Source organism: Ammospiza caudacuta, chromosome 8 (genome assembly GCF_027887145.1).
Source record: "Ammospiza caudacuta isolate bAmmCau1 chromosome 8, bAmmCau1.pri, whole genome shotgun sequence".
NCBI classification, from domain to species: Eukaryota; Metazoa; Chordata; class Aves; order Passeriformes; family Passerellidae; genus Ammospiza; species Ammospiza caudacuta.
Window position 1 is genome coordinate 34,090,494 of NC_080600.1, and position 12,581 is coordinate 34,103,074.

At 40.2% G+C, this 12,581-nt stretch overlaps 1 protein-coding gene across 1 annotated transcript in view; it reads left to right on the forward strand.

Moving 5' to 3' along the window:
* Positions 1–12,581, forward strand: part of KALRN (kalirin RhoGEF kinase) — a 466,558-nt gene that overhangs the window by 21,865 nt on the left and 432,112 nt on the right. The gene's annotated exons all lie outside the window — the stretch shown is intronic.

Consider the following 12,581-nt stretch of genomic DNA (forward strand, 5'->3'; position numbering starts at 1 on the left):
CTCTGAAGTAAAATGTGAAGAATTAAAAGGAAAAAATTCATTCATTATGTAATTTCCTCCCTCACTTACTGTATTTCCTTTGAAAAATGTAATCCCTGTGACACTTGGATGTTCCAGTGGATTTGTTTTAAAAATTTTGCAGGTGATTCCAAATACTTACTACTTCCTTAGTGGAAAATCAGTTTCTAGAGACTTCTTGGCAAATGTCTTTTTTTTTTTTTTTATTCCTACATCCTGGTCACACTTCTGTCTAATTTATTGTCCAGTTCTTTAGAAAAATACATGAATCTAGGAAAACTGGGTTTATTTGCTCTGAGCCCAGTTGTGACTTGTCACAGGGCCATGACCATAGAGAGAACATTGACCTGGTTGTGACTTAAAGCACCAGAAAATGTGTATCCTTCAGGCTGGGGTGATTCCTTTGGGATTGCTTAGAAGAGCTGGCAATAGATACAGCTTAGGTCTACCCTGGGCATGACTTACAAGGGCAATTGGAGCACCTTGGCTTTAGTGCAGGTCCTGCATTTACCAGGTTGCCAGGTTGGCACCATGTATTGCTGTGAGCTGTCTTTTGAAACACTGAACTTCATTTTGGAGAACTGCTGCCAGATGTTTGGGGTTTTTTTTCCCTTATATATCTCTCAGTATCCCAACAACTAAGCTGGTCTGTGTACAAATATGAAATAATACTGCTTTTCTGATAGTCATCTGAAAAAGAAACTCATTGTCTTGGTCCAAGATAGATGTCCAAAAAAGGAAAAAATATAACCTTCATTATTGCTTAGAAAATCTTGACATTCACTCCATTTTTTAGTGAATGGATTTCTTAATTGCTTTGCCCACAGAGAAATCAGAAATTGAATGACTGCAATACTTGCTTCTTTTCATTATTTGTATAGTTTTGGTACTTCACAAAGAAATATTGGTATTGGGAAAATAAGCTTGAGATGGTTTTTCTTCCTTTTTACCTCTATTTATCAAGCTCTTTTGTTTAAAACCTAATGCGAAAATGTGTTGAATGTCTTCTGGTGCCTTTGGTTCAATCCAGCATCAGCTTATATTGTGCCTTGGGTAAAGTATCTTGTTCTTAGTTTTCTGAAAGTTAACATGTGCTTTACCTGGTGTCTGTAACTTATGGTTATCTATCTTTTATCCTTTAGACCAGCTGGAGTTGTTAACATCTGAACACCTCTAAGTAAACTATGAAACCTTGTTGCCTCGTTCACTAAGCTGGTGAAATGTACAAATGCTGAAAAAAAAAAAATCACAGTATTGCTGAGCCTTTAGTAACTAATATTCCAAGTATCACTAGTTCATTAAACAAAACTACAAACAAGCAAGCAAAAATCCCCACCAGCCCTATTGGGTACCCAAAGCAGCTCAGTTGTTAGATGTATCAAATATGCAATTTGTAAGCAACACAAAAAGGTCTTGTCTTCTCCATCATTGTGAAAATGAGTTTTGATAGGAGAGCTTTGGGGGATGCTTATGCTAAAAGTTCCAACTGCAGCCCCTAATATTAGACATATAAATACATTTTGCACTTGGATATGAATTGAGAGTGCATTTTGGAAAAGAGCAATTACACAGCTCTTTTGAGCACTTGGTCAAGACTGTATCCAAGGTGTTGGCTGTAGCTTTCAGAGTCTCTGAGTTACAGCTCTGCTCATACTGGTGTTTACCTGGAGCATCCTTACACCCATGGTGGAGGCTGCAAGAGCAGTCTGTGGTGGTGCTCATGCAGCACAAACGACGAGGTTGTTTTGTCTGTTCTGAACAAGCCAAGAGACAGAAATACTTCTGTTCTGATTCATTAAAAATGGTTTGTTGGAGCTTCCATACCAAATAAGGTTGTGGCAGCAACAAAAGGTCATTTTTTCTGTGACTTGCTGTCCATGGTTGCTTTTATTGTTTATTTTGGTGATCAGGTGCTGTGATAGAGCAGTTCACTTAATGTCTCAGAGCAGAGAAAATCTGAGAAGAAAAAATATGTTTTCTCTAAACAGTGTAAGTAGGAACTTAGAATGCTAAATGCAGCTCTGGCATGATGTGTCTCAGACCCCTTTTTTCCCCCCACTTTGCTCTTTTTGGGGTGGTGGTGAATTCACAAACAGTAAATTGTCAGTGGTGTAAGAAGTTTTCACACTTTAAAGAAGCCAGAAGCAACATTTGTAGGTTTTTAAAATGTTAGTTAGAATTCAGGTTCCTGACACCTCTAGTTAGCTATTTTCAGTAATTCTCCTTTCAGTAAAGTCAAGGAGAGCTTTACCATTGCCTTTGGGAAGCTTAGGTGATTCTGCAGCAGAGAGGAACAGAGATTCAGTGGTTTACTGAAAAGCAGGTCTGCTCTAACCACCAAAAATTCCCCTTTTCTCTAGTCTCTGATCCTTTCTTTCATTGCTTTTCTAGCAGACATTAAAAGCACTAGTGTAGCAGCAATATTGAGGCTTGCTTAAATTCACATCTGTCTGCTGACGTAGCAAAGCTCTGTGCCCTGCTATCTGCAAGTTTTCCCCAAATTATAAAGTGTGCACACACAGAGAGGCTTCCCTCTGCCTCTCCCCAGTGCCATCTGGGCTCTGTGTCTGTGTGTGAAGTGGGGGGTTTCATGTGGCCTCCCTGTTGCCTGCTCCTGGTGCATGTGGCCTGAGCTCAGTCACACATGGCCTGGGTTGGTGCTGTGAGCCACAGCCCCTCAGCTCTGCAGCTTTTGCCAGGAAAGGGACAGCTCAGTGTGGCTCTGCTCCATCCAGGGTCAACACCAGCCATGGATCCTCCCAAACAGTGTGGCTGCTGTTGGGAAGGCAGCTGAAATGTTTGAGCTCTTCGCGTTTTGTGCTCCTACATCTACTCTGCCCTTCATCCTGTTCCATCCCCTGCACTTTATTCACAGTTGTGCCCCTACAAAACAGCCTGTGACAGTTTTCTTGGGCTGACTAATTGCTCCTGTCTCTAATTTTGTCTTCATACCAAGTCACACACTGCTTTTCAAATGAATTGAGGACCAAAAAATAAAGCAGAATGTTACAAGAGGCCATTTTCTGTGTATGAAACAAGGGGCTGCTGCTCTGTCCCTCTCATCAGGTCTGCAGTGTTGCTCATCCTCCAGAGTGCCAGGGCTGAAAAAGTCTGTTCTTGCTCTGCAGTGCTTTCTCTCCCTGCTGCTCCGTGCTGGACTGGGAGGCTACAGAAGGGAAGCTAGAATTTAAATTTTAAATCACATTCCTACAAAGTGATGATATGGAAATATGGAAATGATATTTATTTGGTGGTTGTTCTTTGTTGACTATGGCCTTTTAATGTTTTTTTGTGGATTGTTTCTGTTGGGTTTGGTTGGGGTTTTTTTGGTTGTTGTTTTTGTTTTTTCTTCTTACCAATAAAACCCAGTTCTGTTTTTTTTCAAATTCTTTAATCTCCAGTCATGCTTTCTTTGAAGCAGAGTGTGACCCAGACTGGGCTGCAAAGGCTATTCTTGCACAAGCTGCAAGGAGACCACATGTGGTCCCAAACCTCATCTCGAGATCATGAGATCTCACTTTACCCCACACCATCCTGAACTGCAAGATTTACATTAAAGCTGATAAGAAAAAATTATTTCACTGGATTTCCTGCTTTGAAAGGAACTGCATATTTTGCTTACATGGTTTGCCATTACTGAAACTGTGAGAGAAGCTGGACCTTTCCCAGAGTCCCAGTTGTGCAGCCTGCCAGCTCTGCCAGGCACCGTGAGGTTGGCAGTGCCCTCGTGGGAGGGATGTGGTGCCAGGGCATGCAAACCGCTGTGGGGCCGAGGATCCTGGCACCACGGGATCTGTGGCTCAGGAGCAGCCTGCCAAGCCACTAGGGCCCCATTTTTCTTTTGGAAGAAAACCAGGTTTTTAAATACTAAAGTGCTGCATTAGGCAATAGTCTTTTTCTTCCCAGCTCTTGTTCCTGACCCAGAAGGAAGAGAACCATCACAAATCCCCCTCTCTCAACAGTTAACTATTCCTTGGATGTTTCCCTTTTAAGTATTTTTAAATGTGGCCCTCAGATCCTGACAGAAGGAGATACAGCCCAGACAGCATGAGAGAAGTTCGTTTAGTCTGAAATAAACTCAGTGAAAACTTCATTGGTTAGTCCCTGAAATATTTCTGCAAAAATTATCAAGACTGGTTTTTCAATTTTTAGGGTCTGCTATGGTTATTAAACTGTTGCTGTCTCCCATTTAGGAAAGTGACTGGAATATGTAATATAAATATGCACTTTATGTGTGCAGGCTTATCAGGTACAGCTGAAAGAGAGAGGCTTTGGGCTGGCATTGCCTCCCATTGCAGAAAGTTTAATACCAGCCCAACAGGAGCCAGAACTGCAATCAGGAGAAGGTAGTGATACAGGAACACTCATTAAAACTGGGTGAAAATTATATATTGATTAAAAGTTTTGTCATACCCAGGAATGTGACAGATGGCTGATTTGTAGTCAGGGAAAGGTTATTGGCTCTCAATTGTTTATTTATTTCAGCAATTCAAAGATACTCGGTTGCAAGACCTGGAGAATACTGCAGTATTTAATAAGTTGACAAAGAAAAGAGGTGATGCTGTGAGTGTCCTGTGAGTGCCCATCAGCAGGATGGAAACACCACGGAGCCCTGGCGAGTTAATTCACAGAACAGCTGTGAGATGTGGGGAATTATTAGCATCTCTGTTTTACAGATGGCACCAAAGTATGGAGAGTTGGATGCAATGGTAGCATTTGACAGTGGTTGAGAGAACAGAAATGGATCCAATTTTCTCCTGCATTTGGAGGGTATGACTGAGGTTCTGAAATTCAATTTAAAGCCATTGTTTTCATCCTTCCCTCAGTTATCTGGGATAATTGATTGTTGTGATCCCTTAATCTCCCCTGGACTCCCCTAACTTTTCTTTATTTTTATTTTTTGTCATGTAGTGAGTTTCTCTGAATTCTGGGCATCCTTTCTAACACTGACAGTTTCAGAGGATGATTTTTTTAACCGCTGAAGATTATCTACATGTCTAAACAGCTCATGAATGAAGAGCACTTCAAAATTTTTTGAAAGGGCTGAAATTTCCCAATTTTCAGTTCCAGATTTCTCTTTTAGGCAGTGCTGGATTTCTGATTCACCATTTCACTGTGCATAATTTGAAAAAGAAGGCAAGAGGGGTACCCAGTTTGTTGTTTTTCTATGTGTGTGATAAACTTAATACCCCTGTTTTTCAGCTCCCGACTTCAATTTTATAATTTGGAATTAGTCAAAGTACAGTTTGTTCAGCATCCTCATTAGGTTTTTATAACTGATGATTTAAACAGATTCAGCTTACAAAAGGCCTCAGAAATCTTCAAAGAGAATTTATTGAAGGTCCAAGACAACACAGTTCTTCTAATTGTATCATAAATTCAGTAGGGACATTGCACTGCTAGTTTCATGCTAAAAATATTATTTGTATGCAACAAGAGACACTTCTATTTGCACATTTGTCAGTTCTTGTAGAGCACAGTTGTATTCTCAGGATATTTCCTACCTGCAAACTAATAATTAAACAAACAAACAACTTGTAAAATGGGCTGAGAAATTGAATTTCTCTAAAAATGCAGGGAATGCCAGGCCAGCCTGTGTGTGTACTAGATGGTGATACCAGGTGATGTAGAGGTCTAAATGGTAATGTACAAGATCATAAAAATGGCATAAAACAAAGCCCCTCTTCTGATCATAATTTTGGAGAGAGTGTGTTGCCCAGAGAATAAGTTTTACAGCACTTTCTTGGTGCTTGGAAGCTGGTAGCTAAAAGCAAGAGATGAAGACTGGAAGTGAAATTCCAGTATTTTGGTCTAATTTTAGGTGTGGACACACATTTTGATGAATTTAGAAAATTGAGATTTCTTGCTGAGTAAACCTAGGCTCTTCAGCACCACATTTTATTCTGTTTCAGCATTGCTCATCTACAGTGAACCCACTTTTATCAGTAAAGTAGTGACTGATATATTAGAGCCACATTTACTGCTCTGGGGATTAAAATCCCACAACAGCACAAAGCTGAAAGGAGTGTGCTTTCAATGGATATGTGTATCTAAGTAGGGAAAAGAAGCTTTCTGTCATCCTAGAATTGATACAAACCAGCTTAGTCACATTGAGGTATCACTACCAGAAATCCAAACCCCATTTGAATGCACATCTTTGCTATGTTGGGAGGTACAAAGGTCAGGTAAACTGAAGGAGGTCATGAGGTGATACAGAAAAGATACAGTAGGAGAAAAGAATTGAAAACTTTTTCCCATTCACTTCGTAAGTGGTGAGAGAGGGATGGAGTAATGTCATTAATACACAGTCAAAGTTGCTGTGCTTGAGGTCTGTTCATACAGTGTTGTGTTGAAGCACATGGGTTAAAAACAAAACTAAAACAACACAACCTCCTCTCTCACCAACTTTTTAACCAGTTCAATCAGATTAATTTGTATTGTGTTTGGAAATTACAGGCTTTAGCAACAGAAAGTCCTTTTTGTGCTGACTTGTCCTTATTTTGGTGTTATAATTGAAAACAGAGATGTAGGCCAAGAAGGATGTGGCAGAGTTCTCTGGCTGATTTGTGAATGTGGAGCTGTTTATCAGGTCTTGCATCTTCTGAGTAGGAAAGTCTTTGTCACGTGCCAGTGAACATCACAAAGATGTGGTGTTCACCCAGGGGTGATTTAAACCAGACAGTGGATCGTATGAGGAATTCTCTAAACCTGAGAATTTCCCTGTTTTACTGGGAAAGCTCAACTAGCTCTTATTGAGTCTTAGTGACTAATATTGAGTCTTAGTGACATTTGAAGGCAACCCTCAGAGTGCTACCTGCACTGAAAGAAAGCAAGGGATGTTACAGGTGCTGCCATCTCAGGGAAGGCAGAGCAGCATCTGAAGTGCATTGCCTGATGATGACTTTGGCACACTGCATAATTGACAGGTCCCAATAGACATCTTTTGAAAATTGGTCCTTTCAGTAGTTATTTTGGATAAAGGTATAAACAGGGTTTGCTTGTCAGGATTTTACATGTGTTTCTCATAAACTCCATGTGCAGGTATCTAAGGAACAGTTTACAACTTAGCAATATGTGAGAATGGAAAATATTATTTTTGTTGTAAGCATTATTGGCTGGATGACTGAAGTTTCTTATAAAAGACTCAGTGCTTCTGAGGTGCTTCTGTCCCTGAGGAGCCTCCATGCTTGGAAGTGGATATATCTTGTGGTTCAGGACTGACTGCATCCCACACTCTGTAGGAATTTCACATTTCCATAGAAACTTAAATACAGTATGTCATTCAAGCTACACAACTTTTGCCTTCTGAAAGTTTTCAGCATACACAGCCTGGGTCTGATCCTGCTCTTACTAAGGCTAATGGGAGCTTTGCCATCAACTTCATAGGAGTAGGAAAGAATCTGTCACAAGCTGTGCCTATCTGAGCTGATTATTTTGCACAAATCAAGGTCTTAGGTTTTTGTTTTGTTGTGGTTTTGGTTTTTTTCCTCATTGCTATGGTTTTCATTATTATTTATATAACATATTTTCATTATTATTTGACGGGACTTAAGTATGCTGTGCACTGTCAAGCAGGAGAGAAAGCTTGTCCCAAAGAGCTTGTAATGTAAATAGGAAGATAAGGGAAAGCTGGCAGGCAAAGAAAGAGATCTGTGCAGAAGGGACACAGCTTGCTTGGAGTGGCAGGCAAGGATGAGGAGTGCAGCCAAGCCTCTTTGGTCCAGGTTCAGTGCTCCCAAGCACACTTTTCTGTTCTGTGCTGGACTAATTTTGGATCTGTTCTGATGGGATTGAAGGAATTTTCAAATTGATTTCAGCTGGAGCACTATCTGCCCCTTGATGTTGAAGGGCAGAAGGAGAAGGGACAGATTTTTGTGTATTGGGGAATTACAGTGCCTGTTATCATGGGGAATAGCAGCCACACACAGCATTTCTCTTTGGCTTATCTGCTGCCATGAATAACTGTTTGTCTTCTCAGGAAAGTTGTCCTGATGCTGAGTGATTAAGTGCGCTAATAAGGGAAACACAATTAATTGATGTTTTTCCTGTTGGTGTTTCAGAAATGCCAGAGATCCTTGTTAAAACTGGAGTGAAGTAGGTTTTGTGGAACAAAAAGGCACCCTTATAGTCAGTCTTAGGTGTTCTCATTTGCATTTCTTTATTCATCAGCTTCTGTTGGAGAGCAGGAAATATTTATTTTTATTTGGTTCATTATTACTGTGACATTATTAATTTAATTCCTGTAGTTGTTTTTATTCTCTCTACAGCTCTATGGTTTCCATGTCATGGAATCACAGGATGGTTTGAGTTGGAAGGGACCTTAAAGCCCATCTCATTCCAGCCCCCTGCCACGGGCTGGGACACCTTCCACTATCCCAAAGCCCCATCCAGCCCTGCCTTGAACACTCTCTGGGATGGGGCATCCACAACTTCTCTGGGCTACTTGTTTCCATGCCTCACCTCCCTTACAGTGAAGAATTTCCTCCTAATATCTAATCTAAACCTACTCTCCCTTTAAAGCCATTCATCTTCAGAAAAGGAGATTTCTATTGTTTCACAGGGGCTGGTTTATTCCTTGGAACAGTCCTTCAAAAGTACTGGATTTATCCCAGCCAATTCATCTAGTCTCTTCTGGGCAATATGCCATTCTTTTTTTGACTGCAGGGAAAACATGGTATCTGTTTAGCACAGAAGAACATTAATTTACCTGTGAAAAAAGACTACTTTGCCACACCACACAGGTATATTTATTTAAAATATGTTTGTACCAAACTTTATACCAGGATAAAAATCGTGTTCTGTGTTCCAAGGTACATTTTTTGTGCTAAATTTTGAGTGAAATTAATTCACTGTTGCAATAAGAAATACTACAACCAAATCTGCTCCCTCCCTGTAGGAAAAGCCACCAACATGTACAACATGACAAATTGGCATTTGCTGTTAGGAGCTTTCTTCTTTATGTGATACTATTTGAGAAATGGAATGCTATGGTGCATTGAAGGGCTGTGTTGTAAAAATGCATATGCACAGGGGGTAAAATTAAGGTTGCCTGGGTAACCTTAATTCTGGAATTTCCTGATTTTTGAATGCTATTTTGTCCAACCTTCTCATTGCCTTGGAGTGGTGTTTGCACTGTGTTCTATTTATATGCACATGGTATAAACAACAAATAAATGTTTTGTAATGTTAGTCGTGGATTTCATCTGGTTATTTGTTTGTGACTTCATGCAGGAGTTATTTTGTCTTTTGAGTTTGTTTTTGGACATTTTAAACAGTTAATAGCCAAAGTAAAAGGTTTCAGAATTTGTCTTTCCTGTACTGAAGTCAGCTCTTTCCAACTGTGTCTGGCCATGTAGGGGTGAATCAGAAAAGAATTTTGCTCAAGTGATTTCTATTTCCTTTTCTCCCTATTTTGCAGTAGTTCTGGATGCAGCTTTTCAGTGAGCAATATGTTTCTCCTACAGTTTCATTTTACTAGAGAGATCAGGATGGAAAACATAACATCCAATCAAAGTAATGTAATCTCCAAGGGAAAAGTTTCTTCAGCTTGCTATAAGTAGAAATTACGTTTCTTTTTAGCAGGTCTCCTGGATCAAACTGTTTAGAGCTTCTAGAAGGGAGTGACTGCATCCAAATGGATTCTCTCCAAAGTAAAATGTTCTTTTTTTTTTATTTTATTTTTTTTTTTTGGCTGTGCTTTTAATAGCAAAAGTTGTTTTAGCTCTCATCAATTTCTAAAAAGATAGAACAGGGAAGTTCACTGAATCATCTGAAAATATAGCTGATAAGTAATTATAAAAATCAAACCAAGGAAACAAGGACTGGAATGTAACCTATGATGTATGGGGACCTCGAGGAAACAAAGATGAATGAAGTGTTTTATTGAAGCTAGGAGCAGGAAGGAAGCAGGTGGGTAGAGCTAGCTCTAAATCAGATAGCAGTAAATATGGTCCTGGTTATTTTCAATATTATGTCTCTGATTCTTCTAATGTTAGGGAAAGTATTTTGGTTTCCTGAGGTTTGGTAATTGAACAGTGAGACAAATGTTCGTGTTTGCAGTCAAGACTGATGCTGAGATCAGAGTTGCAAGTTAACTAAGGGAAGAACCTGGTCAGTAATTAACTCTTTTTGACCATTAAATTCAGTAAATCTCATTCCCCTTTGGAACATGAGGAATGAGAGCAGATAAACACCTTACAAACGGGTGCTGGGTGCAGTGCTGGGGTGACACCTCCATCACTGAGTTAATGGCTTTCAGCAGCTCTGTGTCCAACCCACTAAAACTGCTCTCTTTCTAAAAATCTTTGCTTGTACTGTGATTTAAAATTCGCATTCCTTCCCAGCACATCATAGGATTTTCTAGCAGGGGTAGAGTGAGTAAAAGTGCTCAGGACACTCCCAATATCAGCTGTTTTAATCTAAGTACAAGTAAGGAGTGGTTCGCTGTCCTTCAGACCTGCTTTCCAGGCTGGAACATGCTGTTCCTTTTTCCCACCCTGAGCTTTACTATATGCTCTGGGCCAAATTGCTGAAGTAAACACCCAGAGTCCCATTTGAGTTTATAGAATCCCAGACAGGTCTTCCTCCCAGCGGGGGCTGGGGGAGGGCAGGGAGTATTTGATCATAACTTCCCCAAATCTGAGCACTGTAATCACAGTGAGGTTGAAGTTTAAGAGAGATTTAAAATAAATCACTGTGCTATAATATGAAATGCACAATTAATCAGTTTTCATAATGATGTCCTGCAATAATGTTAAATGTGTGGTTAAGGAATTTTAGTGGTTGTGATGCTAGAATACGTGCAAATGATTATGAGGCACATTTGAGTTATTTCTTCTTCTTCTTCTGGTATCTTGTAAGGTAAGGACAATTCCTGCAAGACACAGTAATTGAATCCTAGATTCAATTTTCAAAATGAAATTCAACCTAAATATTGATTTGTTCAGAGTCTTGTCACAGCGAGATCATGCAATGACTTGCAGCCTTTTTTGCCAGCTTCTGTTTCCATCAAGATCACTGGGAACTTTGTCGCTGACTTCCTTGGATGCAGCTCTGAGCTGTTCACGTGTACTTGTCATGCCAGCACTCCCACTTAGCAGGGCCTGAGGATAAACTGGTCTTGGAGGTGATGGTTCATCACTCAGAAAGCCAGCGGGGAGAGATGTGAATTTTTTGATGTGAGGTTTTCAGTCACTTCCTGGACTATTTAGAGCCTCTGTGCCATGTGGTTGTCACTGCTGATCTCCTGTATCCATCAAAGCTCTTCTGACCAAAACCTCTTGCACAGATGTACCTCTACCAGAGCAGCTGTGCTCACCCTGCCCTGGAAAAGACTAGCATAAATTTGTCAACAGTTTTACCTTTCTTACTTAAAAATGCTGCATCCACAGCCTCATCAGCACAGTTGTCCTGGTTTAATTGCATTGATGTGAAGCCCTTGCAACTGGCACAGCTCTGTGAGCTGGATGAATGACCTTAGCACATCCCTGGCAGACAGAGTGGCAAAATTATATGGGTATTTTGACTCTTCCTTTGTGCTGCTCTAAGCCTTCCTTGTTTCCTTTCCTTCAGGCCATGACTTTCCCAGTGATTAAGATATAGTTCTTCGTAAGAAATGACATCGACTGTTCTCGCCCTGGAGATTGCTCACTGCACATAGTGAAAGTCAGGTTTTGGGAGTTTGTTACTTTGCTCTACAAGTCCAGCCAAAAATTCTGAAAGTTTCCCTTGTTTCTGCTTTATTGGAACTACTGGTACCTGCATTTATCTTGCAAAGCCACCTGTATAAACTTATTGTCTTCAAATTATGCTCCCAGTGACACATATACGACCCCAGAAAGGAAATAGTGTTGGCCAGATGACATGGGAGACATGAGTAATGGATTTACACAGCACTGGACCTGAAAGGATTTGTATTGTTACTGATGATACATGAGCCAGAAAACAAAAAGAATTTGACTTTCAACTTGAGGTGAAGTTTGCAGTGGTGCTGTTTTGCTTTTAACCTCAGTGTCATTTGGTAATGGTTCTTAGCAGCTGTACAAGCTGTGTAGTCCTGTTGTACAGAGTCACAGTGCAAGGCTGACTGATACTGCACAGGGAAGATTGCAATCCTGAACAACAGCAAAGCTCTCTCTAAAAACACAGTCCTCTGATGAGGAGAACAAAACTTTTTTCTTTTTCACCCCACCATGAAAATATGTGATGGAATCTGAAAGTCAGGAATTCTTTCCATCTCCTAATTCACAACTTTTAGATCAACATCATAGTATGTCATGTTGGAAAATTAATAGCTTCAAGCTGAGTTTTGTCACAGCTTCCACAAGTTGGCCTTTACAGCCCAGCAAAAGCACAGACAGTGCTGGTTAAGTTGTTCTCCGAGGCAAGTCTTCTGGTTTATTTACTTCAGCAGTGTTTAGTTACTAAATATAATTTTAGGGCCTAAATTTTCACTGTTAACACTTGGATTTACTCTGTTGTACTTCATTTGAAGCCAGCAATGCCACATTGTCATAAGAATGAAGTAAAAGGGAAATCTCTCACTTCAATCTAAAGAGTTATCG